Source organism: Humulus lupulus, chromosome 3, assembly GCF_963169125.1.
Source record: "Humulus lupulus chromosome 3, drHumLupu1.1, whole genome shotgun sequence".
Classification (NCBI taxonomy): domain Eukaryota; kingdom Viridiplantae; phylum Streptophyta; class Magnoliopsida; order Rosales; family Cannabaceae; genus Humulus; species Humulus lupulus.
The window spans coordinates 101,976,677-101,994,859 of record NC_084795.1 but is presented as its reverse complement, the minus strand read 5'-3'; the positions used below and the strand labels follow the sequence as shown (position 1 = coordinate 101,994,859).

Sequence of the window (18,183 nt, the reverse complement as noted above, 5' to 3'; positions counted from 1 at the left end):
ACATCAGAAAATTGCTTGTTTGAGATTATCCTCGTTGCCTTGTTTGTGAAAATTGTATGCATCATTGGGAACGTAACTCTAAAAATCGATTAGTAAAAAGACGTTTATCTTTGTTTGAAATTGAAAGTGTTAGTAAAAATTTGAGCATCATGGAACCAACTGCTAATCCTTTTGATGAAAATGTTGTGCTTGAAAAAACTTTGCTTGAATATGTTGCACCTATTTCATCTAATGCTCCTTCATGTATTGTACTTCCAACCACTTCTGCTACTCATTTTGAGCTTAAACCAGCAATCATTCAATTGTTGCCATCTTTTTATGTGTTAGATAGAGATGATCCTTACATTCATGTCAAAGATTTCTTAGAAATTTGCTCAACATTTAAATTTCAAAAAATTTCTGATGAGTCGGTCAAACTAAGATTGTTTCCTTTTTCATTAAAAGACAAATCAAAAGCTTGGTTAAATTCCCTTCCCAAGGGGTCTATAACTACATGGGATCAACCTTATAATAAATTCTTGTTGAAATTTTTTCCTATGTCTAAAACTGATAGTCTAAGGAGAGAAATCTCCGAGTTTTTTCAAAAAGATAATGAAGAGTTTTATGAATGTTGGGAAGATTTAAAGATTTATTATTAAAATGTCCTCATCATGGTTTTGAAAAATGGAGACTCGTAAAATATTTTTATGATGGTTTGACTCCCTCTAATCGTCAAATGATTCAATCTATGCATACTGGAAAATTTTTAAAATTTCAAGGACAAGAGGCTTGGGACGCCCTTGAAGATTTGTCTGTCAATTCGCAACAGTGGAATTATTTTGATCCTAGGTCTAGGTCAACTAATTCACCAAAAAGAGGAGGAAGGTATGAAGTAAAAGATGAATTAGACTTAAGAACATCTTAGACAAATTAGCGAGAAAAGTAGAAGCTTTAGCCATAAGCCAAACTATAAATTCTCCAATACAACCAAGAAAAGATGTTTATTCTATATGTTCTAGTCCTTGCCATAATGCCCAATCATGTCATTCCTACCAAGAAGCCTTTTCTGAGGAGGCCAATGCTCTTCATTCTTATGGGAAACCAAATGATAGCCCATTTTCATCCACCTACAATCCAAATTGGAGAAACCATCCAAACTTTTCATGGAGACAAAACCAACCCCAAATGAATCAAGGGCACCAATACAACACAAAACCAAACTCATGCCCCGCAAAATCAACCATATCCTCAACAAAGGAAACCTTCCTTAGAAGATACTTTACAACAATTTATGCAATCCACTCAACAAATCCTACAGAATCAATCTCAATCAATTACCAAACTCGAGACACAAGTAGGACAACTCGCCACTGCATTAGCTTATAGAGAAAAATGAACATTCCCTAGTCAACCTATCCCTAATCCAAAAGGTCAATATGAGATAGGAAAGTCTAGTCATAATGGAGAAGTCAAATCAATTTCAACTCTTAGGTCCGGAAAGAACATTGTCAAACTCGATTACATATCCGAGGTTGAAAAAGAAAAAGAAAAGAGTCAGCCTTCTAGTTCTAATGCCAATGACTCTTCAAACAAGGAAAATTCAATCCATCCATTCATTCCAAAAACCCCATTCCCACAAAGATTACTTCCAATTAAAAAAGGCGGCCAATATAATGACATCTTAGAAGTTTTTAAACAAGTTAGTATCAATATCCCTTTCTTAGATGCCATTAAACAAATTCCTGCCTACTATAAATTTTTAAAGGATCTTTGTACTGTTAAAAGAAACACTAATGTTCCTAAAAAGGCATTTTTAACTGAACAAGCTAGTTCCATTATTCAATATAAGAGTCTTGTTAAATATAAATATCTTGGGTGTCCCACAATTTCATGCATTATTGGTGATCATTTTATTAACAAAGATTTACTTGATTTGGGTGCTAGTGTGAATTTATTGCCTTATTCTGTTTATAAGCAACTTGGTCTTGGTAAACTAAAACCTACCTCTATAACTCTTCAATTAGCCGATCGTTCTGTGAAAATTCCTAGAGGCATTATAGAGGATGTTTTGATAAAAGTTGATCAATTTTATTTTCCTGTTGACTTCATTGTTCTTGATACTCAACCTATGGAAAATGTGCATGCTCAAAGTCCTATCATTTTAGGTAGACCATTCTTAGCTACATCTAATGCAATCATAAATTTTCGTAATGGTGTTTTGAAATTATCTTTTGGAAATATGACTGTTGAATTGAATGTATTTAATGTTGTTAAATCTGTTGAGTGTGAGGAAGTGCATGAAGTTAACATGATAGATTGTATTTGTGAAGATGATGGAAATGATTACTTGACTTTTGTGAAAAATACTTTGGTATGAACTTGCATGTTGATGAATCTAATGATGATGTGAATTCTTTGCTAGAGCCTATACCCTTAAATGAAACCAAAGTTGAACCTTTTTCACCCTTAGATCATGTTCAATCAATTTCTGAGTCTCCAAAGTTAGACCTTAAACCTTTGCCAGAAAATTTAAAATATGCTTTTCTAGGAGAGTCTGAAACCTTGTCTGCTATCATAGCATTCGCCTTAGATAAAAAACAAGAAGATAAATTGTTAGATGTCCTTAGAAAACATAAAGAAACCATAGGTTGGACCATTGGAGACATTAAAGGAATTAGCCCATCCATATGTATGCATAGAATCCATCTAGAAGAGAATGCTAAAACCTCTCGGGAATGTCAAAGAAGGTTAAATCCAAATATTAAAGAAGTGGTTAGAGAAGAGGTCATAAAATTATTAGACGTAGGTATCATTTACCCTATTTCTGATAGTCAATGGGTTAGTCCAGTTCAAGTTGTACCTAAGAAGTCTAGGATCACAGTTGTTGAAAACAAAAAAAAAATGAATTAATCCCTACTAGAGTACAAACGGGGTGGAGAGTGTACATAGACTGTAGAAAGCTAAATAATGTTACTAGAAAAGACCATTCTCCATTGCCCTTTATTGATCAAATACTTGAACGTTTAGCTGTCCATGCATACTATTGCTTTCTTGATGGGTATTCGGGATATAACCAAATCCCCATTGCCCCAGAAGATCAAGAAAAGACTACATTTACATGCCCTTTCGAAACTTTTGCCTATCGTCGCATGCCTTTTGGATTATGCAATGCACCTGGGACTTTTCAAAGGTGTATGATTTCAATTTTTTCTTACATGGTTGAAAGATTTCTTGAAGTGTTTATGGATGATTTTTCTGTGTTTGGTTCCTCTTTTGATGAATGTTTGCACCATCTTTCACTTGTTTTAATTCGTTGCAAAGAGAAAAACCTTGTGCTTAATTGGGAAAAATGTCATTTTATGGTTAAAAAAGGAATTGTTTTAGGTCATGTAATCTCATCTGAGGGAATAGAAGTTGATAAAGCAAAAGTTGATCTTATTTCAAAACTTCCCCCACCTAAAACTGTGAAAGAAATTAGATCATTCTTAGGCCATGCCGGTTTCTATAGACGATTTATAAAAGACTTTAGCAAAATTTCTCGGCCTTTATGCCATTTACTTGGAAAAGAAAATGCTTTTGTCTTTAATAATAATTGTCATGTTGCCTTTGAAAAATTAAAAAATTTGTTGACTACCGCACCCATTATTCGACCCCCTGATTGGAAAATACCTTTGAAATAATGTGTGATGCTTCTGATTATGCTATAGGTGCTACCTTAGGACAAAGACTTGAAAAAATACCTCATGTAATTTACTATGCTAGCAAAACTTTAAATGATGCTCAATTAAATTATTCCACAACCGAGAAAGAATTGATTGCTGTTGTTTTTGCATTAGAGAAATTTAGGTCTTATCTGTTAGGATCTAAAATTATTGTCTATTCTGATCATGTTGCATTAAAATATATCTTGTCGAAAAAAGATGCTAAGTCTCATTTGATCCGCTGGATCCTACTTTTACAAGAATTTGATTTAGAAATACGAGATAAAAATGGATCTAGAAATGTTGTTGCTGATCATTTATCTAGACTAGTTGTTGAAACTATACATGACTCCATTCCTATCACTGAAACTTTTCATGATGAAAAATTGATGCATGTTTCTTCATTGCCTTGGTATGCTGATATTGTTAATATTTGGTCACTAAAGAAATACCATCTCATTGGTCTAAGCATGATAAATCTAAATTTTATTATGAGGTGAAAAACTTTATTTGGGATGATCCTTACTTGTTTAAATACTGCCCCGATCAAATAATTAGAAGATGCATTCCAAATTGTGACCAATCTAAAATCATATCTTTTTGTCACGATCATGCATGTGGAGGACATTTTAGTGGTAAGAAAACAACTACTAAAGTTTTACAATGTGGTTTTTATTGGCCTACCATCTTTCATGATACATATGTTTATTGTAAAGCTTGTGAACGTTGCCAAAAGTTAGGAAGTTTAACTAAAAGAAACATGATACCTTTAAATCCTATTCTTATTATTGACATATTTGATGTTTGGGGCATTGATTTTATGGGACATTTTCCTAACTTTTTTGGTAATCTTTATATTCTTGTTGGAGTTGATTATGTGTCTAAATGGGTTGAAGCTATTGCATGCCACACTAATGACCACAAAGTTGTGCTTCAGTTTTTGAAAGAAAATATATTTTCCCGTTTTGGTTCACCACGTGCTATCATTAGTGATAACGGTCATTACGCATAAAGTCTCAACACCATATCACCCACAAACAAGTGGTTAAGTTGAAGTGTCTAATAGGGAAGTTAAGCACATTTTAGAAAAAAACTGTGAATCCAACTAGGAAATATTGGTCCTTAAGACTCACTAATGCATTATGGGCGTATCGTACCGCGTACAAAACACCCATTGGCATGTCCCCCTACAGACTTGTGTATGGGAAGAAAATATATTTTCCCATTTTGGTTCACCACGTGCTATCATTAATGATAACGGTCATTACGCATAAAGTCTCAACACCATATCACCCACAAACTAGTGGTCAAGTTGAAGTGTCTAATAGGGAAGTTATGCACATTTTAGAAAAAAATTGTGAATCCAACTAGGAAAGATTGGTCCTTAACACTCACTGATGCATTATGGGCGTATCGTACCGCATACAAAACACCCATTGGCATGTCCCCCTACAGACTTGTGTATGGGAAGGCGTGCCACTTACCTGTTGAGTTAGAACATAGAGTCTTTTGGGCAATTAAACAGTTAAACTTTTCTTTACACAAAGCAGGTGAGAAAAGAAAACTTCAACTAAATGAACTAGACGAAATTAGGGATGCATATGACTATTCAAAAAAGTATAAGGATCGCATGAAAATTTACCATGACAAAAATATTTTGAGAAAGATTTTTCTCCAGGTCAGAAAGCCCTTTTATACAACTCTCGTTTGCATTTATTCCCGGGAAAGTTATGCTCTAGGTGGTCCGGTCCTTACATTGTTCGTACTGTTTTTCCACATGGAGCTATTGAAATTGAAGATCCTAAAATTGGTGATATGTTTAAAGTTAATGGACAAAAATTAAAACCATTTTTAGAATTGAAAAACGATGATGTGGATGAGATCCTCCTTGAGGACCCTGTTTACCATGCTCTTCGATTCCTATTTGATCTTGATAACTTGTGTTTTATTTGTTTTGTTTGTTTTATGTGTGATTTAATTTTTGTTTGTTGTATCTTTTACTCTCTTAGCGATGCACCATATCAAGGTACAACCATTCTAAACTTTAAACTCTTGTCAATTTTAATTTATATTTATATTTTGACACATTGAGGACAATGCTTAAATTAAGTTTGGGGGTTTCGAGTTTATATAGTTATTATCATTAAGGAGAGTATGATTTATTGTGTTTATGTTTTGCGTTGTTTTTATTTTTTATGTTTTGTGTTAATTTTTGTTTTTATATATGTTTGTTTGAAAAAAAACAAAAAAAAATTATTAATTTTTGTGTTGTTTTGTAAATATATATATATATATATTGTTGTCTTGTTAAAATATTTTTTTTTAAAAAACAAGAAAATTAAAAATAAAAAAATTTGGTGATATTTTTCATTTTCAATAATAAAAATATTTATTGAGTTTGAGTTTAATTCTCTTAACAATATGAATAATTTTTAAGTTTTGTTTTTAATTGTAGGGTCAATTTTTCTTATAACAAAAATTACATTTTTCATAATAAGAACACTCTTATTTCTTATAAGTTTAAGTGAAAAATAATTTTAATGAAAACCTGTTTTTAAAAGCAAAATTGACAATTTAATTAATTACATAAGCTTAACTTTTATTCATAAAAATTTTTTAGATTTATTTTCATTGTGCAATTTTTGAGAAAATCCTTTTTATATCACCAATATGAATAAAAAAAATGTGTGCTTTTAATTTTTTTTGCTTGAGGACTAGCAAAACTTTAAGTTTGGGGGTGTGATAACTCTACAAAATAGAGTTATTTTATCACATTTTTTATGCTAATTGTTGCTTAATCTTTGAGTTTTTAAGTAATTTATTAAGTTTTTAAGTAATTTTGAATTTATTCGGTTTACTTTAATTTTATAAATTTTTGTGTATTTTTATAGTTATATTATTGTAAAATATTATAGTTTAATTATTTAAAATTAATATTGTTAAGCTATGAGTAAAAATATGCAATTTTGAGCTTAAATGTTTAAGTAAATTAAGTTTTAATTAATACTTTCATGAAACTTTTGTTGTAAATTTTATTATTGAGAATATTTAGTTTTAATTTAATTTATGTTTGTTTTATAGGGAAGTTGTTGTATTTTATTTGCTCTTGAAAAGCAAGAAGAATGAAGGAAAAAAAGTGGCATTTTTGTGAAAAAAAACAAAGGAAATGAGCCAGCCTCCCCAGGCCCAATTCCACCAGCCCGATGCCCACCAGTTGCTGCTCCATTTCCTCCTCTCCTCCACGTGCACCCACTCTTCCCAGCACCTTCACCCAGCCAGCCATCCAAGCTGCCCCAGCCCCTTCACGTGCCCAGCCATGCACCTCCTCCTTCCTTCAGTCGTGTCCCTTCAGCAAGGCCCAACACCCCTCACGTTTCAGACAAAGTCCATAGCTGCCTCACCAGCCACGTGGACCTACGAACCACCCAAGGCCCAAGCCCAAATAGCCACCTACCACCAGCAGCCACAAGCTGCCTTTTTCCCCCATTTTGAGCCCAATAATTTCATTTTTGTACATTTGTCCCCTATGTCTAAAATGCCACCTTTTTACCCAATTTTCTCACATATTTCACCACAACATCATCATTACACCCTATAATTTTCCTCTACATGCCATATTTACTTTATTTAATTAATTTAATCAATCTAATTAATTTAAGTTGATTATTTTAATGCTCTCATTTTGGCTATAAATATGGAATTTCAAGACCATTTTTTGGGTGCTTAATTTTTTGTTACCATCTTCTTTTCTCTCCACCAGTCTCTCTTCCATTTTGGGTTTTTTCAAGAGCATTTGCAAGTATGTATGTCATTTATTTTTTAATTTCTACTCTAGTTATGTGCTTCTAATCTTTTTCATAAGATTATTAAGATCATGATGAAGCAACTTGTAACTAGGTAATATTTATGTTGTATGTTGATTTCCCTTGTCATGCAACAAAGTTTATGGATTTTTCTTCTTCATATATGTCTTTCATCTTTAATATCTCATATATTTTATTGTTAGATAATATGCACTTTGTTCTTCATTTTGCAAAAAAAAAAAACATAATATTCCTTGTGTAAGATGTGTCATTAAATTGTACACATCCATGCTTAGAACAAAAATATTATGTTTTGCCATATAAATAATGTTATTTAATTTTTTGTTGTTTTATTAGGTTGATTCTTATTAAATACTTTGAAATTATAATTTTTGAAAAGTGAAGAAAAATCCTATCTTTTTAGAAGTAATTTGTGCTTAAAATTATAAATCTATTTGGAAAATGATAGTTTGATTTAATTTAACTATCACTAAAACTTGGGAATCAATATACTAATAAATATTATTAAACTTACATTTTGTGGATTCTACTATCTTAATAATCTTTCCTTTTACCATTTATTTTCAAATTATTATTGGTTTATTTTTATTCTCTTAAATAGCTTTACTTTCAATCTTTTATTTTATGTTCATAACATTAAAACTCATCAATCTTTGGAGCTAGGTTAGAATTTATTAATTTTGGTTTAAAATAGTTTTCTTTTTTATTTTAGACAACTCATTTGGGTTCAATCTCGTGTTTACACGAACACTATATTCCATATACGATTCGTGCACTTACGAGTATAAATTTTTAAAACATACCCGTTTTGGGTCCATCACATTCCTACAGATGTGAATCCCTTACAACTCATTGTTTCATTCCTTAATCCTAATAAGGTAAGGGGAGAAAGGGCACCTTGTCTTATACCTCTGGTTGGGTGAATGCATCCTGAGACTTGGCCTTTGATGAGGAAACTTATGGAGACAGGGGATAGGCAGTGGATTATCTGGGTAATGAATTAATTAGGAAAGTTGAATCTCTATATGATAGCCTTTAGAAATGGCCATTCCACTCTGTCAAGGCTTTGGTCGTGTCTAGTCTTAAAATGGCCCATCCCATAGATGTCGTTCTACGGTGACTAATGGCATTAGTAAGTTCTTGTGCAATCATAATATGATCAAAGATAAGCCTATCGGGTAGGAAAGCACATTGGGAACTAGAAATTAAGGATACTAAGATAGGTTTCAGTATATTGACTAGCATCCTAGAAATAATTTTATACGGGATAGAGCAGAGGCTAATCGGTCTAAAGTTATGAAGCTTGACAGCATTTGGTTTTTGGGGATTAGGACCAAAAGTGTTGAGTTAACAGCCTCAATATCCTCGCCATTATTTAAAAAAGCAAGAATGGCTTTTGTCAAATCCTAACCTAAGATAGTCCAATTTTTTTTGTAAAAGTAAGTGTTATAGCCATATGTACATGGAGCTTTATCAACTGAGAGCTAGAAAAGAGTTGTTCGGACCTCCTCTTCAGTGAATATAGCCTCTAAAGAGGTTGATTGATCTTCACTTATTCAGGTTGTGATTCCTAACAGAACATAGGAAACATCCTCATTCGAGACACCCTCCGAAGTAAATAGTGAGGAGTAGAAGTTAGTGACTTCTGCACTTATTTGAGAAAAAGAGAACATGTAAGAACCATCATAAAGCATGAGCTTGTGTATGATATTAGTCTTGTTTCTACTCGAAGCAGTTCTATGGAAAAATTTAGTATTTTTATCACTAGCTTGCACCGAGTGCACTCTAGACCTCTTCTCCAATAAAGTTCCTCCTTATAAAGGAGGGCATCTAATTGGGAGTTAAGGGCTTTTAACTGAGCAATATCACCTTGTTCCAAATAAAAAATTACCATTCAATTTAGCAATATCTTTCAGAATTTGAGAAATTTTTTGTGTTTGAAAAGATGAAAGTGATTGTTGCTCCAAGTTTTGAGAGCATCGAAACTGTCTTTTTGTTTTCCAAGAAAGAATTCTAACTGATTTTGATTAGAATTTGGTCTTTCAGAGGACCAAAATCTTTTAAGAATGTCAAAATAGGATTGCTTAGTTAACCAATTATTTTCAAACATGAATCTGTTTTTTTTATCTAGCCTGAGAAGAAGATAAGGAGCTCTCAGCAAGTGTGATTTTGATAGCTTTATGATCAAAACCATAAAAATCAAAGTGAAACAAAGTAGCAAAAGGAAATAAATCACACCTATCCTCATTAGCAATTTCCCAATCCAAACGTTCAAAAGTTCGATTATTATTCTAGGCATATTTACAACCAACAAAAGGGAGGGGAAACATGTTAAAATTATTGATAAAATCATTATAATCTTCCATAGAATTAGCTGAAGATGTAACATTGGTAGACTTATCAGATGCACTAATAAACTCAATAAAATCACCCATAATAAGCCATGGCAAAGAAGGAGCAGTATCATGTAGTCGAGAAAGCAAAGTCCAAGTGAAATGACGATTCGAAAAAGAAGGAGAGAGAGCTTCCGGAATGCATGGAGACTCCCTAAACCCGAAGCATTCCAACTGATGAGACTCATAATTTTGGGCAGGGTTGCTCAGCAACACCCGTCTATTCATCTTCAGCTTGGGAGGGGTCAGAAAAGTCCTTAGAGGCAAGCCTCGAATTCTTTTGAGTGTGGAAAGAATGCTTCCTCCAACAACAGTGGAGTTTTGTATGAAATGGGGCCTTTTGGATCTAGGGGAGTCTCGGACTGGATTAGGAGTGAGTCTAAGAGGGGTGGGAGCAGTTACTTCTCTGGTAGGACTGGGAACATGATCCTGAACAACTAGGCTTGTAGGGTAGTGACACTATGTGATCCATGTGAGGTATTTGGGTTAATTGGGGAGGGAACCATTACTGATGGGGAAGTGAGGGTTCGAAATGGGGAGTGTGGGTAGGAAGTAGTGATTGGTGGGGTTTGGGTTGATCTAGATTTAGGAGGGTGACTAACGACATATTGGAGGATGACATCCTGGGTGTTAGGCATTGTTTGTATGGTTGTAGGAGGGCAAGAAACATACATAAGGAAAGTTGTGGGATAACTAGGTGGATATTGGAAGGTCTAGCTTCAAACAGGGGTGGGAATGTAGGTCTAGGTGGAACGTGTGTTGGGTAATTAGTTTCAAAGGTGGGGACATGGAAGACTGCTGGCATATAGAGTGAAAAAATAGAGGTCCTAAGAGAGGATTAAGGCTTAAGGAAACAAGATATAATTAAAGAGGTTAAATGGTAATTAATTCCTACTTTAATTATGAATCATTAATAGAGGATTAAATTGTATGTTGTGATTAATTCGATTGACACTTTTTATACTTAAAAGTACTTAATAAATAAATGTCTATAATTAAAAAAGTGTGGTCTCATATTTTTAGTTGAATAATATTGAAATTAATAAATTAAGGTTATTATATTAATGTAGCGTCTCGAAATTCTACATATCTAGATAGTAGTAGTAGTAGTAGTAGTAGTAGTAGTAGTAGTAGCTTGGTATTTTAGTTTTCATGGTTATTGGTTCAAGCCAGGACTAGGAAGTCTAGAACCTTCCCCCAGCTGCTATGATCACGTTTTCCTCAGTCAAAGTGGTTTAAAAAAAATCAAGTATGCTGAAAGTGTGCAAAAACGTGTTTGATATATTAGCATATGTTGATATCACATATGATTGATATAGAAAACAAGTCAACTTTGCACGAATGAAACCACGGACCCTCGGGATTATGGTGCAGGCGATATATCAGCTCCAGTGACCATTTTTATATTTTCATGGAATCCGAAGCTAAAAACATCCCTCAACAACTTTGACTTATTCCTGAACATTTTTGACTGAGTTATAGGCATCTATTGAGCGAAAAATGTATTTTTAAAACATTTATTTATTCATTGAAATGGGAGTTAGTTTCACTCCTTGAACTCTATAAATAGGACCCTTCACTCAGCCATTTTTCATCATCTTTCAAGCACAGTTCAGAGCCTCCAAGCTGCTAAGTTCATTCTAGAGAGAAACACTAGGGTTTTGGGGTTAAAATCTTTCCAATCTAAGCTCTATAAACACTTGGGAAGTAAGATAGAGTGATTTTTTGGTATTGAGGTGTAGATTGAAGTACTAAGCTATCCAAGGTATTCTTTATCCTCGGGTTTAGTTCATTATAGTTCCTCTTATTCTTTTCATTTTCTTCAAATCCTAACTCGCTATAATGACTTTTGGTTAGGTGTTCAATTTCATTGAAACTTAAGGTTTTTTGTAAGTCTTTATTCCAATGGATTAGATCTTCTATTCATCATCTTTTCTCTAGAGGACTTATGGTTTCTTTATGTTTGATTTTAGGAGTTTCCAATCCCGCTCTTGTCTCCAATATCCTGGTTTTTGGTAAGGAAAATTAGGTAGTTTAGTTTATGATCTAGTTTATATTTTGTATGACTTAATATTTCAGGTACAATAAAGGGGTAAGTGTGTAACGCCCTGGGTAGCCAAGACCGTTACACTGTGTGTTTATAAAGGTGAAACACTACAATATTTTTGACCAAATATTATGGTAATATATCACGGAGTTTAAAAAGCGTTATTAATGCATTGTGTAAATGAGAAAAAACACATACAAAAATTTGGAGTCAAATGAAATAAAAGGCGGTAATGGAAAAAAAACAGGCGCCAAATGAAATACACGAGTCCTTTTTTTTCTTTTCTCTAAAGTAACCTATCGCATTTCCTCTCTCAACTCTCTTCTCTTAGCCTCAACCTCTCTCTTCTCAGCTCTCTATCTCCCTTCTAACCTCCCAGATCTCTCTCCAAGTCTTCTCTTGCAGGTGGCTAGTGCAGGAAGCTCGATAGAGATGGTGACGGGGATGGACCTTACGTGGGCCGACGATATCCTTCTCTCTCTGCTTTTGTTGTTGCATGTCTGAATGGATTTACTAGCTTTCACCATTTATCTTTCTTTTTTGCCTTAAATTGCAGCTACAAATCTTTCTTCTGATGGTAATTTTGGACCTTATTTGCTCATATGTACTCCATTTTTAAGTTTTGTTCTTTTTTTTTTTTTTTATTGTGAGATACCCAAACTCTTGATTTCGAGATTTAATATGTGAGTTATATTAGTGATTTGGGGATACTGTAACCCTTAATTGATAGCTCAGTATATGGACACACACAAATGTACATATATAAAGATCCTACTTCCATTTCCAAAAGGTGAAGATATTATACAAATGCATCAAACCAAATAATCAACACTCCAGGTTTAGTTTCTTACTTTTCTATTTTTTCCTTTCCAATAACAACAACTCGTTGAAATTTATGTATTAATTAAAGGCATTTTTTTTAAATTTGCTTTTGGCCAGTTTTTGTAGAATTACTAAATACTAATTGTGTTGTTGAAGTTTGGGTTATGAAAGTCCAATGTTGAAATTTCATTTGATGCTAAATGATTTGAGACTGTTGGCAGGGGCTTCGAACTGTGGGTAATATCTCTTTCTTTTTCTATTATTTAATCTCAGTGCACACAATTACACTTGTTCTGTTAATTTAATTTCTTATCTTTTGTGAGTTTAGCTTCTATTAATATATATACACATCTCCATGCCTATTGATTCAGTTAAGGAAAAAAACTTTTATCCATGTGTACAATCACACCAATGAGGATTGTCTAATGTTTGATCAATTTGAAGAAATAAGAATTTATATTTAATGACACATTTGGTTTATATATTGTTATTAGCTTGCTGTTGTCTCGTCTGTTTGGGACTATTTAAGGACATGAATTGTGTGTATAGACACTGTCATTGATAGACTTAACTGGTTGTGAGTATAGGCACCTAAGGGATGGCTTGTAGTAGTTGGCTAAAAGCTAATTTAATCACAATTGTGCCATGCTAGTTGTAAGTTGCCAATTCTTTTATTTTGTTTATGTTTTTATATATGTTTGTGTGAATAGAGCGGTTTGATTTGAGTGATTTTTAGTCTTATTTTGTGTTTGATTCTTAGTATCTAGCTTTTGATTATTCTGAGTTTGATTTTGACTTTGGTTTTGTTTTCTTTGTATATAGATTCTAATTTTGACTTGTGATTTTTTTTATCAATGGGTTTTATTCTGATTTTGAAGATTCTTTTTACTGGATTTATGTTGTTTGTTGTCACTTTCTTTAGTTGAGATTTTTTTTTGTTTTGCAGCATGTATAAAAGACTTTTTCTTGTAGTGTCACTGTTCTTTCTTTCTCTATGCTCTTTAACTAGCAGCAAATAAATTGAAATGAGGCTTGTTCTCTATGCTTGGAGTTAAACTTTATATGTAAAAAGGAATCCTTTATATATTTACAGATACCATGTAGAAATATTTCTCTGCAATAAAAATAAAAAATAATAAAGAAATAAGTATTAATTGTAGTTCATTTTGCTATTTTATATGTTTGTTATTGAACCAACAATATACTTATCCCTACTTTTAATGGACTTGTGAAACCCATGTTTGTACATTGTCTTATACATATACATAATTCCTTTTGTTTTAATCTTATTGTGCTGTGAAATCATTTTCACTTGCTTATACTCTTTATGCCTGGCATAATTTTTCTTTTATCATTTCATCTCATTAGGTACAATGTAGCAATTAAGTGTGCCACTATTACTCTTGTTGGGCACTCCTAACCAAAGTAGAATTATGAATATAGATTACTTGGTTTAAAAAAAATTTGGAATCCTTGTCTAATGGTACTTAGGCGTTGTTATATGAATGAGAAAGGATGGGTGAAGTAGGGATGGTGGAGGCAACGAGGCTTGGATGATGGATCGTACAGTAATGGAGAACCTTCATTTTTCTCTTCTTTCTTTTGCTTACCCTCTCATCTTTGTCTCTGTCCTCTGCAGGTGGCAGCAGTGATGGGCTCTCGGTGAGGGAGCTTGGGATGTTGGCAAATGGATCTCTGTACCCTCCCTTCTGTTTTGTTACTGAAAGTCCATTTTTCCATATCTATTTTGTTTTTGTATTTCTCTCTTCCCTTCTCTATGTTGGTCTTTTTCCCATTTTTTTTATTTCTTTTTAATAAAATGGCTGAATAAGCTATATGTATTTCTGATTGTTTGTTTTGGATTTAGACAGAGTTGGAAGTTTTACAATAGGTTTTCTTTCATTTGTAAATCTTGTGTTCTTGATTTTCTTAGTTGTTCGAAGCTTTTTTTTCTGGTTTTGTTGCTTGTTAATTAGGAATATATATTTTGATTTTTTTTTTTAAATAGATTTGATAATCTGATATGGGAAATCAGTAAGAAAAGATGCTTTCATGATTCTTGATGGTGGTTTTGTACCAGGTCAGCTCAAAATTTATTGTTTAGATAAACGATAGATGATATGATATATCATTGTCTTCATTTGGAATTAAAAGCTTGTGTTTTTTAGAATAGTATATTTCTCAAATAAGCTGACTTGTTATTTGTAAATATGTATATGCTTTTAATTTAGACTTGAAATTGTATATTTCTGTTCTTTGTTTCTTTGAGTATGTCTTCATTTTCTTGGTGCCAAGCTAATTATTCTCAATAACTCGGATTTTATGGCTGTTAATGGTTATCATAGCAGGAAAAAACTGTATTTCTCACCCATTTGTGAATTAATTCAAGTGAAATAGATGGTTAGATAAATGAAATGGAAGCTGCTCGTTGCTCACTTTGATAGAAATTCTTCAAACTTGGCATTTTCTTTGTATAGCTCTCTCAATAAAATTGTCTACTATATTCATATCTATGTTAATGAAGCAACTAGTAAATTGTTGAAACAATAAATTGCTGCTAGTGTAGATATTTCAGCTTAGTAGCTTACATAAGTACCCATGATTTCTCTCAACACTTGTTCTTTTTCTGCAACTCATAAGATTTAACCCTAAAATTAGAATGGGTAAATCATTTGCTTTGATCCTTAGTTATGTATTAGTGTTAGTATTTTGTTTGTTTGCTTCTTTAACTCTTTTTTTTTTTTTTTTTGATTTATTCAGATTTTTCTTTCAAAGCTCCATTTTCTCTTTCCTCTGTTTTTTCATTTCCTTCTATTTTTTTCTTTCGACTGATTTTTATTTATTTTTCCATTGATTAAGATACATTCTCTATGCCTCAATCTTTTTTTGCTATGTAATCTCCTTTGTTTACAAGTAATTTTATTGAGTTGCTTTATCAATTTTGAAAAAACTAATCATTGTTTTCACAAGGTTCAGGGAGTATTGAAAGATCCAAAATGTTCATGTGGATCTTGAGGTATGTGCATCACTTGAAATAGATTTTTATCAATTCCAATTCTTAAGTATTGATATTGAAAAATTCAATGTGACTTGGCTTTTAGGTTTTAGTGCTTTTTCTTGAATGGGTTTTCAATTTTGATTTTTACCAAAATTATGAGCTTAATATGTGCACATTTGGATACATAGATATGGAGATTTCTTTATTAATAATAGGACAAATCCATAATTCGTGTGCTTTGATATGAAGTTGAAATTCTACTCTTATATCCAACTCTAGTTTCTGTTGGTGGTTATAGTTAATTAGTGTTGGAAGATTAGGATAAAATGTGTTTGCACTTCAATCTATTTGGTTATCAGAGACAATGATATATATACTTCAATTATATATGTTTTTCTTATGTTTGGTTATACAAAATCATCTTCCCTTGTCTTTGGTAGATGGAAAATAAATGGCATCTTTATCATCTACTGCTAGTTTCCATTGGTGGTACTGTATATTGTTTTTTTTTTTCGAAAATGAATATTGAAGGATATTGTTGTATGGATATTTTGTTATTGTGTGAATGAATAATACATGTACAGATAATATCTAAAGGAAAACTACTCCCATTGGCTACAAAAAAATCAATATAGAGACTAATCTTAAAACTAGTCTGTACTGATTATTTTATTAGTTTCATTTGAAAATCTTGAAGAGCATGTGTTTCAATCAAATTAAAAATTAAACACTAGAATCTACTTTTATAGAGACATCTTTTTTACAGGTTAACTAACTAGTTAACACCTTTATTTTATTGCTATAGTTGAGAAGATGTTGACATTTGTGACTTGCCTCCTTTTAACTAAGTCTGTTATAATCAGTTATGAGATTCTTGTTTTTGCAGCTGGGTAAATTGTTTTCATGGCCACTCCTTCTAGAATTTCACTTTCACTGCTATCATGGAGCAGTGCATCTTCTTACAGCGAGGTTTGCCTCTCATCTATAACTCATCACATCTTAAAATAAATTTAGTAATGTTTTTTATGTTTGTGATTGTAATATCTGGCCAAATTGTAAATTATGTTTGTATTTATTGATATTGATATTGATTTCGATTTTCATATTTGAGCTATTGTGTTTTCCTTGTTTTATGTTTCCCCTGGTTTTGTTTGTCATGAAGTTGTCCCTTTGCCTCTGTGGTTTCTAGTTTTTACTGGTGATTTTGTTGTCTCTGTAGCTTTATAATGGTTTGTATAAATTATATATATATATATATAAATGACTTCTTTATAGGAATTTTGTTGCAGCAAGTAAAATTTAATGGTTTGAAGGTATTATTGTTCTTCGTTGTTGTGTTTTGCTTCTACTTTTCACTTTTATTTTTTTTCTTATGCTTTGGTATTATGCTGCCTGAACATGGGTGTATAAATTTTCTTTCATTATATTATATTCGGACCATCATATGAAAATTTTGATCTATTGAGTTGTTGCTTTTAGACATAAAATCATAGTTTTGCTTGCTAATTTTAGGATTTTTGAGTCTTCAATAAAATCCTAAGGTATACTTTCACTCATTTTTTTTTGCTTGCTGATTTTAGGAATTTGAGTCTTCAATAAAAGCCTAAGGTATACTTTCACTCAGATTTGCCTAAGGTATAAAAGGCACATACATATTTAGAAATTATCACATATTGTGGCAGGATTAGTATAAGATAATCAGAGTGATTGAGTTTGTATTACTACTTGACATTGTATTAAACATTAGTGTTTTCATTTTCTTAGTATGACTGAATATTTTCTTTGACTAAATGATTTTTATTTTATAAATTTCCTCTTGTCTTGCATTTTTTTAGTACTTTTATTTGTATTCTTTTAGTTTACTATTAAGTATGAGTTTGAGTATTAATCATTTAATTTCTTATGTAGTTAACCGAACCGGCGTCACAGACTCACAACTAAAACAAGATCATAATGAATCATTGATTGGATGGCAGAACTAACTTCAAATATTTGATTATGTTTACTTCACTTTTTAAGTAAACATGTGGAGGACTAGTAGTTCGTTATGTCTTGAGTATACTTCAAAAATTCAACTAAGAATTTTATGAAGTGGTGATAACTATGGTTTGAATTGAATATTGTAAAGGATTTGAATTGGTATATGTTATAATTCTCATGTTTTATCATGTCAATTTAATATTAGATTTTTTTTTATCAATTATGATATATATTTAATCAAAATACAATAAAAGTTTTTTAATTGCAAAAGAAAAAAAATCATAAATAGCGTTTTACAAGACAATTACAAATCTATTATATGTGTAGACTACAAAATTAAAATAATGTGGAGCCTTTATAATATTTATGCTTATTTTGCATATATATTATAAGTGTGACAAAATGTTATACTTTACAAAATATAATTAATTAAAAATGC

General features: G+C 32.0%; 1 non-coding gene across 1 annotated transcript; it reads right to left on the bottom strand.

The window, feature by feature from the left end:
• Positions 1–551: 551 nt before the first annotated feature.
• LOC133827858 (small nucleolar RNA R71) lies at positions 552–657 on the bottom strand. The gene has a single exon (XR_009890508.1). It is a non-coding gene; the product is annotated as a small nucleolar RNA R71 (small nucleolar RNA).
• Between the last annotated feature and the right edge of the window lie 17,526 nt (positions 658–18,183).